At 30.4% G+C, this 18,035-nt stretch overlaps 1 pseudogene; it reads left to right on the top strand.

The window, feature by feature from the left end:
- Positions 1-463: 463 nt before the first annotated feature.
- Positions 464-11,289, top strand: LOC132725802 (thymidine phosphorylase-like; annotated as a pseudogene).
- Positions 11,290-18,035: the final 6,746 nt, after the last annotated feature.

Raw genomic sequence — 18,035 nt, 5'->3', positions numbered from 1 at the left:
GAGAGCTTGAATAAAACATTTATAAAACACAGGTTGACATTTACTTTCCCTTTCGTACTTTATCAAAAAGATAAGAGATTGTTTAAATTCAAGGTTTATCGATTTTGGCCACATTTTCTATTTTTCTGATTAAAAACAATGTCTAGTTTCTTGCCGAAAGTAAAACCACTTAATACTTAATCCTTTCCACTTTTAGATAAAGGAATGTCATACATGTCATGTCATGTAAAATCAGCGATTGCGTGATAGGTATTTATCGTACGATTTTATATGAAAAGCACAGGCTTAACAATATTTATATAGATTGATTATCTCTGCATTTATATGATATGTACATGTATATGACCATAGAGATTATATTACCCTTAAATCCGTGTATTACAACATTGTCAATGTCATTTATCAATTGTCAAGGTAAGTTGGAATACCATTGATTTGAGTCCAAGAGGTATATAGTATTACAGACACTGAATTATTAAAAAATGTACAAAAGTGAAGATTACATATAGTGTTTAGTTTGTCGTGTCTTTTATGCCAATAGCTTATACTGACTCCAAGTAAATCACGAGTCTCGAATTTACACAGAATTTCTTTTTTCAGAAGTTTATAAACATGATTTTACAGAATGAAGTTTATCTTAACAATTTTTAAGATTAGACTTCTCAACAGAATGTGAGTATTAAATATACCTATAAAAGTAAAAAGAAATAACGCTAGTGTCGCCAATGTAAAAATAGATCCAGCTAACAAAGATTGCGTAATTGGGTTTCTTACGTATACTCTGTCAAATATAAATATGATTTTACTATTCAAAAAGATATATGTGTTTAAACAGACATGTTATTTTATTTATGTGATAATATAGATATATATTTTTATCATTTTTTTTTTCTAAATAATTTGGGAGATTATAAGAAGGTCACAAATCTCAGAAGAATGACTAGCAATCTTGCCAGATCCAAGATGGCAGAATAATGAGAGGTACTACATCAATTTAGTGCTGTTGGTCGCGTATGACACACGGAATTTTGGTAACGCTTTTATTATTATTAGCATATTTTTAAATAAAATATAAACATATATTTGAAATAAATATATGTGTAAGTACATTAACTTTATTTAAAAGCACAAATGTATTGTAATGCAAAATGAAGCGTTGACTATATAAAGTGGTTGACGAAATAAAATTAAAACTAACGGATAATTAAAACTAAGGATATCCAACCTTAAGGATATACATTTTTTTTCACTTTCACCGTTTTTTTCTATATACATGTAGCTATCATTATATCTAAAATATTCAACAGTTATTGGCTAGATGTTACGACAAGATTTAAGGGCGGGATTTGATATCGCTTTGTCAGTCAACAGCTTCTCAAAACAATTTGCAGACATGACGTAACATAGATAATCAAACGTAAAAATCCTCCCCCTAATTCATGCAATCATACAGCTGTCCACAATGTTTTAACATTTTACAAGTACTCTATGGAGTTGTTCCAGCTCAACCATTTTGTTCAAGTAATATTATTTTATGTTATCATATTTTATTCCTAATTCACTTTAATTTATTTAGAAAAAAATATAAAAGGACATTTTCTTTCGAAAACATAGAGTAAAATGGAGGAAAATCAACAGAGTACCAGACCATTGTCAATTAAGGATCTTGTTTGCAAGACAAGAAATAACCAAACATTATGTAAGAAAGAGATAGAATATTTCGTGACATGTGCAACACAAGTTGAAACAAATAAGGAACAAGGTGGTGATAATGTTACCAATGTATCAGAACAGAAGGAGCATATAGGTTTGTACTTTTAACTTGCTATGACCTTCTAGAATCTTCGTAATTATATTCCCCAGTGAATTTCTAGACTCTTCAGACAGTGTGACTTATTTTTACATTGCACCTGTCGTTATCACACGAAAATATCCAAGCAAAACTTAATAAAGATAATACGCCAATACTTTTGGCTGCTATGTTAAATCATTAATGCGGGTTCTGGAATTTCTTTTACAGAGACATTTTCATTAGTATTGCTCAAACCGTCAATATCAAGTAGACTGATAGATGTCTGTACTCATAAAATGAAAATGTAGTCATGATATCAAAATAAATCAGAGATAATGCTTTTTTCTAATATATGTTCTTACTAATAATTGTAAAATACACCGTTTTCCGTTTATTAACCTAGCTAAGTTTTCAAAATATATATTTAAATAAACGTTTTACATTGAAAGCTGCACTTTGTCCTCTTTTAAATGTTACAAACTTTTTAACAATATTGTCCTGTGTAAATGTGATCTCTGTGGATGCCGTCACTAACCACTACATACACAGTATTTAACCAGAGAAGATTTGGCCAGAAAAGAAATCGGTCCTATAACAAATTAAGATATATACCAGTTATATGACAGGACAAATCACACATGTATATATATACTTGTTATCTGTTTGAAATTGATTACATGTATTCCAAAGATAACGTGGATAGTTCATGTGTATTTCTGTACAATAATCGAATACTATTTATTCTATTTTTTATTTATAAAATAAACTCCGTTATCTGCATTTGATTCCCTAAAATAAACTCGATAGTTTATTAAGGCATGTTTAAGGTATAGTATAATAATAACTGCATATATTGTGCAATAAACAATCAGGTATGTAAATTAATATTTTGTACCGCTGCATGTTTACAAATACTACCCTGAATCAATGAATAAAGTATTTTCAGCATGCAGTTTTTACCGATCATAATGTTATTTAAGTAATGAACAAATAGTGCGATACATTAAAGGCATGTTTGGCATGATTGCCGTTCATGGGTTTAAGGGTTGTAATAGCAAATATTATTTTTGTCACATTGAATGAATTAAAACTTTGATACATTCGGTTTAATGCATGAATATAGAATGTGCTAACACTGAAAAAGAATAATAAACATTGAGCAGAAAAAAACAGAATTACACTGAAAAAGAATATTCCGCATTCAAAAATATTTTAAACGACTGATATAATAGTGCATGTTTTGTCTTATTTCTGAAATATCTATGCGCACGTATGTGAGAGTTATTTATTGATTAATTTGATTGATGAACTCTTTCCCAAACTCGGCCCAAGTTTGTGGGAATTAAAGTGGTTTGTTTGAAATTCTTTCATTTTTAACAATCGATGAAGTGTTAAATGATAAATGTCCTTCGTTTGGGTCGATCTGGTATTACTTGTAAAGATAAAGTTTAATAAAGTTCTTACAATAGATTTCATAGAATTCAAATAGTAAAACTCAAGTCAGAGTTAAATAAATATCAATACAATATTTGCTTTTAAAGTATATTTTATAAACATTATAACTTAGGTAACTGTCTAATAAATGTTTGCAAAAGAAAGCAAATATGTACACGTTATTTTGTTTCAATGTATGTGCCTAGACAAGCAAACATTTATCAATATCTTCTAATTTTGATTTGTCATAACGTAAAATGGTTTAATGATTTTGATAAAATATTGGATCATTATTATGATACATTATACCCGAAATCTTAAAAGATTATGGAAGCAGTGAGTTGCTGTAAGAAGAATAAATAAACCACGTTCCGTGTTGCTTTTTCCTTCCATGTAAATAGTTTATTTATATTGTGTACAATTGATATATTCCACCATCAAATAATAAGTATGATATAATTATCAACATTTATTAACAAAAAGCAACGGTGTCTGTAGTTTGAGTTGTTTCTGTAAATCAAGTGATTAAAATAACACTCAAAATTAAGATTATGAAGATATTTGTGATGAGATTTGTCAAGTGCAGGAATATCCTGTACACTTAAGCACTAATTGATATGAATGAAAAAATAATAATCTAATCAGTTTAGTATGATAATTGATACAACTATACATTTCCGTGGTGTAGAAATATTTACATTTAGCTACATGTATAATTAACCTTAACTCAATTCAATTTGTAACAATGGGATTGTGATACATATGTCACCCACTATTGGGTCGTCAAAAGGGATCTTAATAATGTTAAATACAAAATATTATTTGGACATTTTGGTACATTTTTTGACAACTCGCTTGCCCTTTCTAAAGAAGAAAAAGTTGTTCATTTCTAAGGTAAAATATGCATTTTAAAAATATTGCATTTAAAAAAAAAATAATGCCAATTAATTGCAAGCTTCTAGTGCAATGTGCTTGTAAAAGAACAATAATGTTGTTAAAACATGTTTTCACTGACATAATGTAAAGATTAATAATAAGGTAATAAAAATATTGAGCAAGAAGGGGAAAGTTTCCATATAAGAATTCATGTCTTTAAAAATATTAGGAGACGTAATCTCAATTCATAAGTTGTAAATGTCTGTATCAAGTTTTAGATTCCACAACTCTGGGGCAAAGATACGATGGGATACTCTATCTGTGATCTATATTTGAATACATTTTAAACGTATTTAAATTACTTAAAAGTTCTTCTTTACAAAATTGATTAATAAAATCCCAAATTTGATTGAAAATTGTAAAAAAAAAACGGGTTCTTGGTTATAAATATATTGACAGTACTTTTGCTTTTGTGAGTTAATGTATTATTTACAGAAGATTCACACAGTTATATGCACTTCAAATTTTAACTTAGTTCACAGTTATCATTGTTAATAGAAACTGTCGGTTCACTCAATTTAATTTACACAAGATCAATTACGTAGGAAAACGTGTCAGTACTTAGATATAAAAACAACTTCACGGAAGCTAGCATATGTACTTTGAACTATTTAATAATTTAAATAGTTACAAAACATTTACATAAATAGATAACCATTTGATATTGAAAGGTGACATGTTAAAGGCGATCTATGACAAAACGCTTAACGAGGATGAGACTACTCATCTCACAGACGCAATGATTCGTTCTGGGGAAACTCTGAAAGGCTTTTGGCCTAACGATTGGACAGTTGTGGACAAACATAGTACAGGTGGTGTTGGTGACAAGGTCAGCTTAGTTCTTGCACCTGCACTTGCAGCGTGTGGGCTGAAGGTATGCTTGTAAATGTCTACTTGGCATCAAAATAAAATTATTTACTGATCACATGTTTGTTTTATAATCCATATTTAATTTATGAAACCATACAATTTCAGTTTTTTTTTTCTTTGGTATAAAAGATGATATTAAAGGGAGAGTATGTTCGGCTGAGAAATGTCTGATACATCTATGCACTCAACATGTATGTAATTGTGTATACTCTTCTTAGTACATTATGAACAATTGTATAGGTTAAGAGTTTGTTTTGCTTCGGGACTCATTTTATTAATACTATGACATCATGATTATTAAATAATAATCAAATCCTTTAACCTCAATCTTGCACTGTATCTCGTCGGCCTGAATACTGGTGATGTTAAGTAAATGCTCCCAAAAAGATTTTCGCTTGTCATGTTTCGGAAAACTTTTATGCATCGAAGAAATACACAGACAAATTGTACTGGGGCTAAAAAGATTTGAGTTGATAAATGATAGCTAAAGTTAAAATGACAATGGTGAATTAATGTTTTTAGGTACCAATGATATCAGGTAGAGGTCTTGAACACACAGGTGGTACGTTAGACAAACTTGAGTCTATCCCAGGCTTTAAAGTTATGCAGGAAAAAGAGAATATGCTGCGAATATTGACGAAAGCTGGATGTTGTATTGTTAGTCAAACAAGTCAGCTTGTACCTGCTGATAAAATTTTGTACGCTTTACGAGACGAAACTAAAACAGTAAATGAGCACGGACTGATTACGGGTAAGATTCGATTTCATATGAGTGACAGACTAACTAAAACGTTGCCAGTATTGTTTTTAACATATAATACAAGAAGAACATCTGTTGAATAAATATACCATTCACATTATAAAACAAATTCGTATTTCCACGTTTGATTATCAAACGTTCCATAGAATATGAGATAATGTCTTTCTTCTCAAGCAATTAAAGGGTGTTTGCATGTTTAAGTTCGAAGCAACTTCAAGATGTTTATTTTGAATTTTGGCGAACATTTGTGAACTGTGATACATGTAAATGCATTTAACGCAAGTGCAATTCAGAACAAAAGCATTGACAACATAAGAAAAAACTACACTCAAATCCTTTCAGGATCAATCATGTCAAAAAAATTAGTGAGTCACTTCATGCATTGGTTCTGGATGTCAAGTTTGGAAAAGGGGCATTCTGCCAAACAATGGACATTGCAAAAGTCTTATCTAAAAGAATGGTAAACTGTTTCTTTTTCGGTTGAATAGAATTATTTATGATCATTAAAACGTAGATTATAAACTTAAGTCAATTAAATTGGTAACTCAAAAAATGTCTAAAAGTATCATACTGTGAAATATTCAATGATGTAATATAAATAAGTCATCGACACTTTGTTATGCTCATGTGCCAACTAACAAACCTAATTGCTGACAGAAGTGTTCAGGTGACCCTGTCTGCATTATATCAGGTTCGAACGGGCACCTTCTGGAGCATTCGTCCCTCTGTCTCACACGAAATAATCAAAGGTTCTTTGTTTGATTAAAACAAGCAGCGTTGATAGGCAAGATATTCAAAGTAAGCAAACTATACATGTATATCCAATAAATATAAATGTACATAAATGATGAAATCCGAAAAGACAAAACACAATGAATATGTCCACTTAATGATTGGAAATTGATTCGTCAACTATCCAAATTTTTAATTAATGCCTTTTCCATATAATTACTTTTTAGGTTAACACAGGAAACAGACTGGATGTCAAAACAGTTGCCTTAATTACTGACATGAACTCTCCTCTCGGTTACATGATTGGGAACGCTCTAGAGGTTGCTGAATCTATAAAATGTCTCCAAGGAGAGGGACCAGAAGATCTAATTGAATTAGTTAAATATTTAGGTATTGCAATAAGGAATACGTACAAACAACTACAAAAGTAGATATTAATATGCATGTAATTATAAAAATGCTTAAAAATTAAAAAAAAAAATTTTGCTTTGTCTTTTACAACATTATAATAATATCATGGAAATAATGCCAGCCATGTTATAATTCTTGTAAAAATTAAATTATCCTTGCTAAGAATTTTGAGTTATAAAAGTGGTTTGTACTTACCTCACTTTAAAAGGAGGTCAACTGTTGGTTAGTGTTAAAAGGGCACCACGTTTACATGAAACATATGACATAATCGAAACTACATTACAGAATGGAACAGCCATTAATAATTTGTACAAAAAAAAACTATAGTTACGACAAATTTTACACTTAAGTATTGTTTAAAATATTTGTGAAAATAGCTGAAGATTTCTCTTACGATAGCAATTTGTCCTAAGAATTTTTGTGCAAAAGGCTGTAGACTTGTTTAACTAACAAACAAACGAGGAAATATCATTAGTAATATATTATGATAGCTTTGAATTGATATTGTCATGCAATTCTGAATTCTGGTTTGTACTTACTTTAATAGGAGGTCAACTGTTGGTTAGTGTTAAAAAGGCATCAAGTTTAAATGAAGCATATGACATGATCGAAACTACATTACAGAATGGAACCGCCATTAAACAATTTGTAATCATGCTTGAGGAACAGGGCGTACAACAAGAAATAGCCGACAAACTCTGTGAAAAAGGGACTGACGTTTTCACTATATTACCTAAATCCAAACAAACCAAAAAGCTATATGCTGAAACTGCAGGTAGATTTGGATAATCTAAATTGTTTAAACCTTTACCAGAGATGTTAGAAATAAATTTATTTTTATTTTTATTCTTGACAATAAATAATTTGAAATGCATCGAAACAAACGATTATCAAATGCGCACTTAACAATTTATCACCAACATATTGATTTAATGGAGGTCAACCAAAATTGATTGAAGCAAATAATACAGGGCTAGTTTTAAAGCATTCGTGAGAACTTTCCCATTGTAGAATTGTTATCCAAATTAAGCTTTAATAGAAGTTTTATTCTACGGACCATGTAAATCACTATCCAATTTTGTTTTATGTAAAATGAAATTTAAATAGTAACTTACATTTTTCAACATTTTCCTTGAACAAATCCAAATAATTAGGTATAAAAATAATTTCTCGTACTGACGTTGACAGTTTAATATGACAGGTTATGTACACGGAATCGATGCAATGAAATGCGGACAGTTGTCCAAAGAGTTAGGAGCAAATCGTAAAAAATCTGACGACGTAATCAACCCTGCTGTTGGACTAGTCCTGCTCACACACGTTGGAAGGCAAATTGTTAAAGGTAGGTACACGAATTTTAATATCAAAATTAATTTGCAGTTACGTTTTTACCGTTATTTATTCAATGTATACAATGTTCGTTATAAGAGGATTTCTAGAGAATTGATCACTAAACTCTATGTCGTATGGTCCTTTTTAAATGTATGAATGGTCGTTTATGCCTGTAAGGACATAAAACATACGCCTTGATAAATAAATAAATAAATCAGATAAAAATTTCTGGCGCAAACCAATAGAAAAATTTATATCAAAGTGCGCATGCGTGAGATGGTTTTTCCGTGAAGTTTGTAAAAACTGAGGCCCGGCATGCAAATTATGTCAAAATGAAATATGAGAAATTAGTTGTTATAATGAGATGATGAAATGGAATGATATAGGAATGATATGGGATAATGGATTGTATATCGGACTGTAAAAAGACAAATACAAGAGATATATATACAAATACAAGGACAAAATGATACATAAAAACGATATTCAAAAACACGAATATCGACCACATGACATACTTCCCCACTTTGGGGAACGTCGCCCCGACATTCATAAAATATTAAAGAGGAAGAGCTTGAATCAGACATTGCAAATAGTAAGCTTAGACCATAAAGTAACTAAACTACTAGGTTCTACATAACTAAATCTAAATACTGAAGGCAATTACAACCTGTGAGCAAATATATAATACCCGGGCAAAAGACCTTAAATGCAAGCACGTTCCACAAAAATACCGTATGCAGCGAATCGCGAAAGAAAATTTTGTCACGCGGAAACAAAATTTTAATTTATCAGTAGAACTGTGAATTCATTGAAAAGGTGCACCCTCAACAATAAATTCTTGATCTTTAAAGTACTGTTAAGTACATTTATAAATTATCAAGGTAAAATATATGGTACATGGTATAAAACATAAAACGAAACACATCAGGTACTGAACAACGCCTAACTTCAAAGTTGAGACACACCTATACTATAAAGAAAAGAAAAGCATTAATCTAATTCTCAGTTATCATTTAGCATCCATCCGGGTTTCTTTCTTGCACGTTTCTGCCTCTGTAAATTATTGTTTATGTCCTTACAGGTAATTGTTGTTATTCATTATGTTTCATTATCATGCATATTTCCATTGATCGTTTATGTATTTCGGAACTGTATTTATGCACTTTGATATAAATATTTCTATTGGTTTGCGCCAGAAATTGTTGTCTTATTTATTTATTTATTTATTTATCAAGGCGTATGTTTATGTCCTTACAGGCATAAACGACCATTCATACATCTGAAAAGGACCATACGACATGTTTTAATTATGTTTTACGTCATTTGTTGTTAGGAGTGATACAACTCTTGGACATTCTAATTATTTTTTCAATCTTATTATTTCAGCAGCATTTGTTATGTTGGTGTCCTTGATTTTTTTAATATATAAAACTATTTAATATTTCTGTAACTATTTACTTGGAGGCTCACCATGGGTTGAAATCCACTATGATAACGAGTTGCCTGATAATTTTCTTCAAGAACTCCAAAGTGCCATTGATATCCGACCAAATGAAATTCGACGACAAAGCAGAGTGGCTTACATAGAAAGTGGAGAAAATATCAATTGACGGCATCGTGAAAATCAAATGCAACTGAACAATTCGGTTTATGTTTGTATCGGTGATTTCTGAGGGTGATTCAGAGCTTTCTGTTTCGTTTGACTGATTATTATGATTGATATTTAAGCATTAGCTAGAAATTTTGTTAGCAAAGTTTTGTTTAAATTATCTTTTATTTTCCAATTGATTACTGATTGAAATTATGTTGTGTTTATACGAGAAAAGTAAACGTTGCATTTTGTTTTTTTTTAAACTGTATATTGTGTTTGGATCACACGATATAGAACCTGGAAATTTAGATTTGACTTAAATCTCTTTTCATTTTCGACTGGTTGATGATTGAAATTATGTTTTGCTTTTAACAAGAAAAGTAATGTCGCATACTCCGTTTTGGTTAGTCTGTTTATAAAATATTTAATCAAGTAAACTGTATCTCATGTAACCGGCAGTAATGCAGTTGTAGCAGTTATGCTGTGTATGAATTGAAGGAAAAAAATGACAGATCACAGAAAAGTAATCCGAGTCCCTTGAGAATTCCAGAACTGTTTTACGTCGTTATCTTTTTCATTTACATCATATGTAGAATGACAGCACGTTTAAAACATAACTTAAACATAATTATTAAAAGATTTAAAAATTAGATTTAAACAAAACAATTCGTAAGATAAAAATATCAGCACTTGTTCAAATATCAACAAAATGAGGCATTCTTTTTTAAAAGAACTTTGCATTACCTATTGACGGATACGTGGAGGTTTATTTGAAACAAATCAAGCTTTATTTTGGTGACGATACAGAGTACAACGGGACTTTGTATTGCTTGGACTGATGGAAAATGAAATTTTAACGGTTTAGTTACCATTAACATTTTTTGAAAATATATATCCAATTCCTCTCAAATTTAAAAAGAAAAATGAGCATAGTGTCAGTGTATGCCTATTGATTTATTTTTTATCAAACTTTATATAGTCCAATTGTTTTTATTACTTCATTGATGGATTAATTTCTTTATTTCTTTTATAATTGTATAACGCTTTCTCATTATATATTGACATATATTTCATTTTCGGATATTCCGAATCAGTTACGTGTATATGTTCTTACATTTGTTTCGTTGTAGGAAAACACAAACAAAACGATGATTCTTTGACATACGCTTTAGAAACTGTGTCACGTGACTTTTGTATTGCATAGAAATCACTGTATAATGAAGAAATAGCTTCGATAACGCATTCATCTATGAGCAATAACATGATAATAAATTACTTCAAGATAATTCTGCAAATATGTAATCAACAGATATTATTTGAGTTACAGTGTGAGTTTTTATTTGATTTATTTATCTACTTTATGTTGTGGTGTGTTTTTCCCTTTGTTTGTGGTACATGTTGCTTTTTGAATAAATACTTATTAACTTACCTTCAGTTTTCTGGGATATTTCCAAGTGAATTGAAACGAGATGCCTGCAATATACAGTAGGAATTTAATGCGATATCGATTTTAACATTTATAGAACTTTTCTAATATGCTAATAAAGGAAATATTAGTCATAAAAACTTAAAACTTACTTGTTAATAAACGTTAAAAATCTACCAGTGTGATCTATCTTAGTTTGTTGACGAAAAGAGTTATACGAAAATGTGTCTTGAAACAACGTATATGCTAGCGCAAAAATGTTTATAATTAGTCATGTTCCGTACAAGTGTGTTATAAAGTAATTATAGAAAAAAGAGTTATTTATCATTTTCTTACTAGATACAATCATACCGCTCCTAATTATTTCTTCCGATGCAGACTTGCGATGGTGCACTTATTCATTATCTCTCATGTACAGACTCAATCAAACCGAGTCTGCAATTTTCATGTTATTTTGTTGTGATTAATGCTTCCGATGGATCACTTTTTTCCAATTTTTTTGGCATGCTGTATCTTTGTTAACTATTGTTATCGTCATTGACAATGTTAACGTTTTTTTATGTCATTTCTAAATTTGTTATGATACCTGCACTGCATTTTTGCACATAATGCCATTATTTTTATTATTTCATTATACAATTTTCTATATAATTAACTTATCTAACTTGAACATGGTTTATTAAACGAAACTTAAACGGTTTTGATTTTTTTCTGTAGTACGTATATAATAACTTGTGAATAAGTGTTTTGATTATACATGCTACAGCTATTTATCTAATTCATAATTAGAAGTTCGACTGTGTAGACGTACGATAGTGAAAAATGATTACCACTGTGACTTCCGAATATCATGTATTTTACATTCTGACGCCGGGCCATCCTTCCTATATTAATCTATATAATTTGGTGTACAGATATGAACCTAAAATCTACTTTTTCTACCGAAAGCCGTCTAAAACAAGTTTGACTCCCTGCAAAATTTACAGGTTAGAACTGATCATAAAGAAATGTCCATTGGTCCTTTGAAACCTAAAATCTGGTAATGACATTGACCATTCTAAAATAGAATGTTTATGATAGTTTTTGCAATTCTAAAATAAATGTTTAATGATAAGTCTTAAATGCAATGTTATGGACAGTTCTTGTCAGATTGTTAAAAAATGTAAAGTATAGATTTAAAATAAAATGTGCAGGATAGTTCTTTAATTTTCTAGTTAAATTGCTAAGATATACATTTTCCGTTTAACGATACTTTTATTGACAAAATATTTTACATTTTAGATCTTATTACATTTTTTGTGAGCATTTTACTGAACTTACTGAGTTATTAATTATGACCAAAATAACGTGTACACTCCTAACCTTCACGATCCTTTAACTTAATTTACACACATGATAATATCGAAAAACACAACAAAATTTTATCAGGTACCCTCAGAATATGATGTTCAATGTTTGTTCACTATGTTATATGATCAATGATGTGCTCAATACATATAATGTTTATAATTGTCATATATTTTTGTATATTAATCAAGTATGTCTATACATGTATATTACTGCCTTCCGACTGCGTAGACGTTGATGTTAGAAGTTGAGTTCCCGTATTGAAATACGACAGGTTCATTTAGAGCACATTATTAAATATTCAAATGAATATTTGAATATTTAACTTACCTAAGCTAGATACGATTAACTAGAAATGTTTACCATAGGACAAGGACAAGGATTTTTCAACATTCCACTGTTTTGTCAGTCTTCTGACGAAATCAGGACAGTGTGACAAACGGACAGACAAATTAAATTCTACATGACTCTTCTTACCCCTAAGTGGTTGTGACATAGAACAACATCCAATTGTTTCCAATGTTAACATCTTGACTTCCCAATATTTAACTTTTAGGGCCTGCTAGAGCTAGAAATAGAAAACCTTTAAAAATCTTCTTCTACTGAACTAATTGATGGTTGATCACAAAACTTTGTCTGTAGCATTTTTAGGAAGCGGTAGTTTTTTTTATCAAATTTCCCCATTTTGGGGACAGCTTTAGCTACAAAAAGAAACAAAATGTTTCTCTAAAAAGGATATTCAGCCAGGTTCAAACTTGTTAACTTGCATAAGATAAGCTACCACTTACCATGCTAACCGCAAACATGACATTTTATTCGTCCTCAATAGTTTTATTTCAGTTCATTTTTACCTGCAATGTTTTCCCCATTCATTGTCATTTTAGATTTTAACAGTATAACTTACATTATTTGATTTTAATCAAAATGGAATTTAATTTTAATAAGAATTTATAACAAAACAATTAGTAAATACTGTACACTAATTCCATGGAGAATTTTGCAATTGTAAATTAGTCGAAAGTTCGTTTCAATCGTCTTATGCCCGGTTCGAGAAGAGAATATAACGACCAGAACAGCTTAAAAGAGAAACCCAATCGAACGCAAAAAGTATCAAAAAGGCGATCTGTCATATTTATTTTTCATATATTTATTGCAAAGCTGTTAGGTACATCTAGAAAATATCAGTTTGTGTTTTTATATTTATTCTGACATATCTTCTTCCAACACTTCTTGCCATTGAACAATCGAACAGTTTGAAAGAACTCTACCTATAACGGAAGCTCTTCTAAAGTATAAATCGAACAGGCTATTAGTGTTAAAATGACCAATGAAAATTCTGCCTATATTCATTTCTTTACTGTTAATTTTAGCGGAAGTCAAGGTGAAATAAGATGGCCTTCGGCCGAGAAAAAACATCTTTAAACATATTCTACTGAATTAATTGATGCATTGATGAACACCAAAATTGGTCTGTAGCATTTTGTGAGTTTTAGTAAGGTTTACTCAAATCAATTTGATTGGCCTCTTGTATGGCCGCTAGAGCTGATAATAGAAAACATCTGTAAACATCTGTGTTTACTGAACTGATAATGGGTTATCACTAAAGTTTCTGTGTAGCTTTCTGAGATTATTCTTTTTCAAGTCTGCTCAACAGAGCTGAAAATAGACAAGCCTTTAAATCGCCTTTCTAAATAAATTGTTTGAAAATTTAATACTAACTTGTGCTTTCTATTTCTTACTATTTTTTGCTTTTCAATTCACATCCTTCAAATATTTGTTAACATGATCCACAACTACGACTTAATTAATTTTTATATAAACAGACATATTATTTTAGAGGCTACCGTGGGCACCATGTTAAAATTATTGAATTTAAACCACTTTAAACCACACCACAGTAGGTTCGAATAAGCCTGGTCTTTTGGATTGTAACCATCTATCTACCATACAGAATGTAAGTGGTCCTACTCTATTGCCTTCTCTATCTGAACATATTATTAGGCCTAAACAAAAGATGTCGTTATCCTACCCTACCCTACCTAGCAAAATCTTCTGACCCTAAAGTTTTTTGATGACTTTCTTGGTGGCGAGGTCATTGAGTAGCAACCGTATCAGTTTTTTTCCAGTACGATTCGTTAGCATTTAATAATCCGTATCAGATTTTCAGCTCGAACAAGTAGAAAAGACAAACTGAATAAATCTTAATGAGGACATGGTATAAAAAGTCTTAAAATGATGTCAGTATAAACAAGTTCAATGTATAAACAAGTTCAATGATTCAAGAAAACAAAAAATCAAAAAAGTCCTACGTACCCTACCTATGTTAAATAGACAAGTTACCCTAATCACAACATTTTGTTCCCTTATGAAGCATCACAGTATTGAAACCAAAAACTCTTCATATAAGCAATTGTCCACTTCATTCACAATTGTTGGACAATGAAACGCTTAATCAATAGTTGATTTGTTGTCAACGTTAAAATAAGCTGGGTAAAAAATAAAATGTTCAGCTAACTTAGTGCAAACAATACGTTACGAGACTGGAAACATCAACTGTGTAAAGAAATATTTCATGGTCAACTTCATATAGGTATATAAATTGAAAATTTCAAATTTAAAAAGGTTTAAAGTTGAATCAAATCATGAAACAAATAAAGAAATGAAATTTAAAAATTTAATTTCCGTCCATCAAAATCTTAATTGTCATATTGATAGATATAAGTTTGTATATATGTTTACACTAGCCATAAGAGTAATTATATGTAATAATTTATTAAACCCAGTTTCTGTTTCATATGATAGCCGGTTTTCAGTTCATGATTGAAGCCATAATAATTTTCTATTTGAAGACAAAATATGTGACGTTGCACGAAATGCACTACATTTTCCCAACCTTTGTTGCCTTTAAATCACATCGAAATTTTAAACAAATCACATAATCAACTTCCTGCTTTTGGTGGAAGACTTCAAGTGTCCCTCCTTGCATTGTTCGCACTTGAGAAAAACCACCAACGTTCGGTAAATGTGCTGGGTAGTTTCCTCACATAAATGAACTCAAAGTACCTGGCGAGATTCGAACATTCAGCGGTGTTAGGCAAGTGATTTTAACTAATCGATTTTAAAATATCGGCCAAGGACTCTACTATATACTTGGCAGACTGTTTGGAGTATTTTTAATTGTCTGTGCAGTCAGCATAAAAATCTGAATACCTAAGCACATTCTCAATTATTAGACGTAAATTAATACATGTGTTTTTTTCATTGCACATGACTGTAAATGGAAGCTATTGTGTTTATTTTAGATGGTCTAAAACAGATAGGATTGACGTCCATGACATCAATTACATGTGTGATTGTTATTTCTTTTTCTTGGGGGGGGGTGTTAAGTTTTAGGGTAATTCCTGACGGACAAAAAATTCGGTTTTTTTAAAACAAGCCAGGGTAAAACTTTAGAATTTTTAAAAAAGGGAAAAATTTTTGCAAAATTTTTTCCTTTTAAAAAAGTAGTTATAAGGTCCTTTTATTTTATTTATTAACGTAACTTTACTTTTCTTCAATTTTGGTAGTTTGGAAAAGCAAAACCAGGTTTTTAATAAAACGACACTCTTTAATACTCCCAGTGTGAATTTCTGTATAAATTCTGTATATTTTGGTTTTGAAGAGTAAATATATCTAGATATATTAAACGAAATTTAGACGCCAACAGAATCACCGAGTAGTTTTAAAACAAGCCATGTGACTTGAACAAACACTTGAAGTTATTATTTGATCTTGTGGAGAAGAAATAAAAGCAAAAATTATTTAAACAGTTCAATATAAAAGGAAGTTTCTAGGTTAATAAGGTCACGTTTTATTTTTCATTTTCTATTTATTTATTTTTTCGTTTGATCACTAAATATATAGTGGCTGATTTCTGCCATTTCGTGCCTCGCCTCTCAAAAGTCGAAGGCGAAAACACGAAGACACGATTATATTCTCACTTATCGTGTCTTCGCCTCGAAATAACAGGCGAAGGCATGAGATATATTTCTGTAAAATTATCGTGTAAAAATGTGTGTTTTGGCGTCCTATATTTGTCGTGTCGTCGCATCTTCGCTTTCACTCTAAAGGAGTACCGGCAACACATTTTCTGGATAAATTTCTTGGATATTTGAGATATGTGAACTTATCCTAATAAATATTTTACACTGCTTTAAAGCAATTCATTATTTCTCTCGTAAATATTTCATTCAACAAAGCATTACCGAGTGATAAAATGACGAGACGGCCATTAACGTCCACGTTCCCAGAAAAGCATGTGAATACTGAAAGACACCATGAATGTAAAAGCAGTTTTTCCTCGCCCGAGTAACTTTTAAAATATACTTCTTGTTTTTGTCTTTGTTTGATGAAAACGGGTTATAATTTATATGGAACAAAAGCAAAAATAAAACTTGTACGTATATATAAACACAAAGATAGAACTGACTGTTAGATATATGCTTTGTAGTATTTGTAGTCATATATTTGAAACAGTGTATTAAATTGCCAGATTCAATATCTGAATGTAGTTATTATTAACAGATACTACTGATAGCATATTTGGCATTTAAGTCAATACAAACTGTCAGAATAATGATATAATAAGCTTAAAACAATGTCATACCCGTTCTTGTAAATGTACAAATATGTCAGTTTATTTTCCATAATGTTCGTTTGTCTTGACAAGAGAGCCATAATTGCCCTTAATCACACTCAAAAGGATACAGTTTAAACCTATGATCCCCACCAATTCTTACACTATGTTTTTAATTTGAACAAACATCGTATTGTTAGAGGCCTTTAATGAAGAGGAATACCAGTTCATGTTCCAAAATATATAACCAAGTATATAATTTAGAAACATAATAACACATACCAATTGTTGATCAAAGTACAATAAACATGTCAAACGTAATATGACTCTTATTAATTATCTATATTTCAATGTTTGTTTGTATTTTTGTTTGCAAGGACAATGTACTTAAAGAACAATGTACTTTAAATAATAATGGACTTTAACAATAAACTTTCTTGAGACAATATATCGATACTTTGCGGACAATGTATCTAACGAACAATGTAATTGACATCATTGTCATTTTTTTTATCTCAGCATCGTCAATGTGATTTGAAAGTAGCAACATGCATGTTTTGTATTTTTTCTACCAATGTGTATCAAGCGAAAGGGTAAAACGATTTGTATCGGAATTTAACAATATCAGTAGAAAATCTTAAATTGATAAAAAAAAACTCAATAATTATGTATGTACATTTAGAAAAACAACAAGCTTAGTCAAACAACTTTTGATCAAATGGAGCTTGCATAATGATAAAAATAATATTTCGAAAACAAACATTGCTTAAGTCTTAACACAGTTGC

Source organism: Ruditapes philippinarum, unplaced genomic scaffold (genome assembly GCF_026571515.1).
Source record: "Ruditapes philippinarum isolate M1 unplaced genomic scaffold, ASM2657151v2 ctg541_1_1_1_1, whole genome shotgun sequence".
NCBI lineage: Eukaryota > Metazoa > Mollusca > Bivalvia > Venerida > Veneridae > Ruditapes > Ruditapes philippinarum.
The sequence above is the reverse complement of the archived record's forward strand: the minus strand, read 5'-3'. Positions and strand labels throughout refer to the sequence as shown.